We start from the raw sequence: 6,000 nt of genomic DNA on the forward strand, positions 1-6,000 counted from the left end.
CAGATACATGAAGGAAGATCCAATAATATGGAAGCACAGGTGGCTAAAATTGTAGAGAGTCAAACATTAATCTTAGCCAAGTTTGTAGGTAAACCGGGACCCAACCCAGTTGAAGATATTAGAATGGTGAGAAGCAACGAAGAGAAGATCAAAATGCTTGACACAAGCCATGTGCTAGAGTACAATTATACCGCCGTTGATTTTGTAAAGATGATATCAATGAAGTATCCACTACCTGAGGTAGTAACAAGGTATACAATGTCTTTGTTGAACAAGTGCAGCTAAGGTACGTGAACTTGATGATGAAAGGTAGAAGCTTTACACTAAGTTGCCAGCTAAGCAAGAATATGCTTTTGAACTAACGATAGAGATTTAGATTGGATTGAATAAATTCAGTGCTTTCTGTGATCTAGGGGCTAGTGTCTCCATCCCAAAATATATTTATGATAGTCTCGGTCTAGGTCCTTATGCTAATACTGAGATTATATTGAATATGTGATGACCCACAAGTATAGGGGATCAATTGTAGCTCTTTTCGATAAGTAAGAGTGTCGAACCCAACGAGGAGCAGAAGGAAATGACAAGTAGTTTCTGGTAAGGTATTGTCTGCAAGTGTTGAAATTGTAAGTAGCGGAGTAGTTTGATAGCAAGATAATTTGTAACGAGCAAGTAACGATAATAGTAACAAAAGTGCAACAAGGTAGTCCAATCCTTTTGAGGAAAAGGACATGCCAAAATGGTCTCTTATGATAAGCAAAGCATTCTTGAGGGTACACGGGAATTTCATCTAGTCACTTTCATTATGTTGGTTTGATTTGTGGTCGCTACTTTGACAATTTGATATGTGGGTGGACCGGTGCTTAGGTGCTGTTCTTACTTGAACAAACCTCCTACTTATGATTAACCCTCCCGCAAGCATCCGCAACTACGAGAAAAGTATTATGAATAAATTCTAACCATAGCATTAAACTTTTGGATCCAATAGGTCCCTTACGAAATAGCGCATAAACTGGGATTTAAGCTTCTATCACTCTCGCAACCCGCCATCTAATTGCTACTCCAAAATGCATTCCCTTAGGCCCAATTATGGTGAAGTGTCATGTAGTCGAGGTTCATATGAGACCACTAAGGGAATAACAGCATACATACTGGCAAAATATCGAACACATATCAAGTTCACATGATTACTTGCAACATGATTTCTCCCGTGACATCAAGAACAAAAGTAACTACTCACAAATGATAAACATGTTCATGATCATAGGAGTATTAAATAACATAATGGATCTGAACATATAATCTTCCACCAAATAAACCATATAGTAATCAACTACGAGACGTAATCAACACTACTAGTCACCCACAAGCACCAATCTATAGTTCCGGTAACAAGATTGAACACAAGAGATGAACTAGGGTTTGAGAGGAGATGCTGCTGTTGAAGATGTTGATGGAGATTGCCCTCCCCAAGATGGAAGAGTTGTTGGTGATGATGATGAAGATAATTTCCCCCTCCGGGAGGGAAGTTCCCCCGGCGGAATCGTTCAGCCGGAGGGCAAAAGTGCTCCTGCCCAAGTTCCGCCTCAAGGCGGCGGCGCTTCGTCCCGAAAGTCCTCTTCTTATTTTTTTTCTAGGTCAAAATAACTTATATACCAGAAGATGGGCACCGGAGATGGGCCGAGGAGGCCACAACCCACGAGGGCGCGCCTGGGGGACTGGCGTGTCCAGGTGGGTTGTGCCCACCTGGTGGCCCCCTCTGGTGTTTATTGGCTCCAGTATTTCTTAAATAATCCATAAAAATCTCCGTGAAGTTTCAACTCATTTGGAGTTGTGCAGAATAGGTGGCCTAACGTAGCTTTTCCAGGTCCAGATTTCCAGCTGCCGGAATTCTCCCTCTTGGTGTGTTCCTTGCAAATTATGAGAGAAAAGGCATTAGAATTACTCCAAAAAGCATTATTATGGATAAAGACATTATAAACAACAGTAAGAAAACATGATGCAAAATGGACGTATCAATATGAATAATTATACTTTTACTAAGGCATTAGACATTAAGCATGGAGTTATAGTTCAAATTAATGATTGCCATGTCATGATTGATCTTGTGATAGTAGATATGCCTGAAGATCCTATTGCTCCTATAATTCTTGATAGAACTTTCTAAGGACTACTAAAGTTGTGATAAATGTGTTTGAGGGGAATGTGAGATTTGACTTACCGGCTAAAGATCCATTTGTGAGACATTTCCTCAGGAAAAAGAAAAGGAAGACCTACACTGAACAAGGCATCATTGTGAATGCTACAAGCTATGGTCTCGGTGTGTTTGCACCACCTTGATCACCACTATGGTCGAGCTATCCGACAAAAAACAAGTGCTTCGTGGGAGGCAACCCACGCGAATAAAGTAGACAAATAAGTTTTTATTTTTGTTTTAATTAAAGAGTGATTTAAGTTCTTTATGAAGAAGTAAGTTTGGAATAGTTGTTCTAATGAAGGCTTTATTATGTGCAAGATGAATTTTATGTTGTATTAATGTTTCAATGCTTGGAAATATGTCTATGTATTGTTTTGGAACTAACCTCAGAAGAGAACAAAGAAAAAGAAACATTTCAAAAGAAACATATCAAAAGGCAGCCTTTAAAACGACTGCATCACTCGTTTGAGCGGTCATTTAAAACTTTCGGAGGGAACATAAAGAGTCTGGAGCATTTGACGGCATTCTAAACGGGCGCACCCGCCCATTCGAGTGGTCATATAACTTCCCCGGCCAGAAGAAGAAAATAACCAGAGCGTTCGGCGGCATTCCATACGGGCGCCGCGGCCCATTTCAGCGGTCATATGAGGTATGCGCGGGCATGATACGTCTCCAACGTATCTATAATTTTTGATTGCTCCATGCTATTATATTATCTATTTTGGATGTTAATGGGCTTTATTTTACACTTTTATATCATTTTTGGGACTAACCTACTAATCGGAGGCCCAACACAAATTGCTGTTTTTTTGCCTATTTTAGGGTTTTGAAGAAAAGGAATATCAAACGGAGTCCAAATGGAATGAAACCTTCGGGAATGTGATTTTCTCAACAAACGTGATCCAGGAGACTTGCAGTGGGCGTCAAGAAACAACGGAGGAGGCCACGAGGCAGGGGGCGCGCCCTCCACCCTCGTGGGCCCCCCGTTGCTCCACCGACGTACTTCTTCCTCCTATATATATCCACGTACCCCCCAAACATCCAGGAGCACCACGAAAACCTAATTCCACTGCCGCAACCTTCTGTACCCGAGAGATCCCATCTTGGGGCCTTTTCTGGAGCTCCACCGGAAGGGGCATTGATCACGAAGGGCCTCTACATCAACTCCATGGCCTCTCTGGTGATGTGTGAGTAGTTTACTTCAGACCTTCGGGTCCATAGTTATTAGCTAGATGGCTTCTCTCTCTTTGGATCTCAATACAAAATTCTCCTCGATCTTCTTGGAGATCTATTCGATGTAATCTTCTTTTGCGGTGTGTTTGTCGAGATCCGATGAATTATGGGTTTATGATCCGGATTATCTATGAACAATATTTGATTCTCCATTGAATTCTTTTATGTATGATTGGCTTATCTTTGCAAGTCTCTTCGAATTATCAGTTTGGTTTGGCCTACTAGATTGATCTTTCTTGCAATGGGAGAAGTTCTTAGCTTTGGGTTCAATATTGCGGTGTTCGATCCCAGTGACAGAAAGGGAACCGACATGTATTGTATTGTTGCCATCGAGGATTAAAAGATGGGGTTTATATCATATTGCATGAGTTTATCCCTCTACATCATGTCATCTTCCTTAAAGCATTACTCTGTTCTTATGAACTTAATACTCTAGATGCATGCTGGATAGTGGGCGATGTGTGGAGTAATAGTAGTAGATGCAGAATCGTTTCGGTCTACTTGTCTCGGACGTGATGCCTATATACATGATCATACCTAGATATTCTCATAACTATGCTCAATTCTATCAATTGCTCGACAGTAATTCGTTTACCCACCGTAATACTTATGCTCTTGAGAGAAGCCACTAGTGAAACCTATGGCCCCTGGGTCTATCTTCCATCATATTAATCTTCCAATACTTAGTTATTTCCTTTGCCGTTTATTTTACTTTGCATCTTTATTTCTCTTTATCATAAAAATACCAAAAATATTATCTTATCATATCTATCAGATCTCACTCTCGTAAGTGACCGTGAAGGGATTGACAACCCCTTTATCGCGTTGGTTGCGAGGTTCTTATTTGTTTGTGTAGGTGCGTGGGACTCGAGCATGATCTCCTACTGGATTGATACCTTGGTTATCAAAAACTAAGGGAAATACTTATGCTACTTTACTGCATCACCCTTTCCTCTTCAAGGGAAAACCAACGCGGTGCTCAAGAGGTAGCAAGAAGGATTTCTGGCGCCATTGCCGGGGAGATTCGCGCCAAGTCAAGTCAAGCATAAGTCAAGACATACCAAGTGCCCATCACAAACTCTTATCCCTCGCATTACATTATTTGCCATTTGCCTCTCGTTTTCCTCACCCCCACTTCACCCTTGCCGTTTTATTCGCCCTCTTTTCCTCTCTCCCTCTCTTTCCGTTCCCCTTCTCTTTTTCTATTTGCCTTTTTGCCCATTTCCTGTTTGCTTGTGTGTTGGATCGCTTGCTTTTTTGTTATGGCTAGTCCTTTATCTACTCCTTTGTCTCCTGAGTATGAAGTTCTTAATTTTAAACAGAGGGAGGGAGAAAATCTAAAAGATGCTTGATACAGAATTTGCAATGCGCAAAATAGATCTACTAGGAAGCAATCTACTTCCGTTCTTCTTCACAATTTCTATGTAGGCATCACTCCTTGGAATAGATATATTCTTGATACCATTACTGGAGGGAATTTCTTGGGTAGTGATAACCCACAAGTATAGGGGATCGCAATAGTTTTTGAGGGTAGAGTATTCAACCCAAATTTATTGATTCGACACAGGGGGAGCCAAAGAATATTCTCAAGTATTAGCAGCTGAGTTGTCAATTCAACCACACCTGGAAACTTAATATCTGCAGCAAAGTATTTAGTAGCAAAGTAATATGATAGTAGTGGTAATGATAGCAAAAGTAACGGTAGCAAAAGTAATGTTTTTGGTATTTTGTAGTGATGATAACAATAGCAACGGAAAAGTAAATAAGCGAAGAACAATACATGGAAAGCTCGTAGGCAATGGATCGGTGATAGAGAATTATGCTGGATGCGGTTCATCATGTAACAGTCATAACCTAGGGTGACACAGAACTAGCTCCAATTCATCAATGTATTGTAGGCATGTATTCAGAATATAGTCATACATGCTTATGGAAAAGAACTTGCATGACATCTTTTGTCCTACCCTCCTATGGCAGCGGGGTCCTAGCGAAAACTAAGGGATATTAAGGCCTCCTTTTAATAGAGTACCGGACCAAAGCATTAACACATAGTGAATACATGAACTCCTCAAACTACGGTCATCACCGGAAGTGGTCCCGATTATTGTCACTTCGGGGTTGCCGGATCATAACACATAGTAGGTGACTATAGACTTGCAAGATAGGATCAAGAACTCACATATATTCATGAAAACATAATAGGTTCAGATCTGAAATCATGGCACTCGGGCCCTAGTGACAAGCATTAAGCATAGCAAAGTCATAGCAACATCAATCTCAGAACATAGTGGATACTAGGGACCAAACCATAACAAAACTAACTCGATTACATGATAAATCTCATCCAACCCATCATCGTCCACCAAGCCTATGATGGAATTACTCACGCACGGCGGTGAGCATCATGAAATTGGTGATGGAGGATGGTTGATGATGACGATGGCGACGGATTCCCCTCTCCGGAGCCCCGAACGGACTCCAGATCAGCCCTCACGAGAGAGTTTAGGGCTTGGCGGCGGCTCTATATCGTAAAACGCAATGAATCCTTCTCCTTGATTTTTTTTCTCTCCGAA

At 41.2% G+C, this 6,000-nt stretch overlaps 1 pseudogene; it reads left to right on the forward strand.

Moving 5' to 3' along the window:
- The window catches only part of LOC125524050 (uncharacterized), a 28,338-nt pseudogene extending 23,403 nt beyond the window's left edge, over positions 1-4,935 (forward strand).
- The last annotated feature ends 1,065 nt before the right edge of the window (positions 4,936-6,000 follow it).

Source organism: Triticum urartu, chromosome 7A (assembly GCF_056163025.1).
Source record: "Triticum urartu cultivar PI428250 chromosome 7A, HENAU_Tu73, whole genome shotgun sequence".
NCBI classification, from domain to species: domain Eukaryota; kingdom Viridiplantae; phylum Streptophyta; class Magnoliopsida; order Poales; family Poaceae; genus Triticum; species Triticum urartu.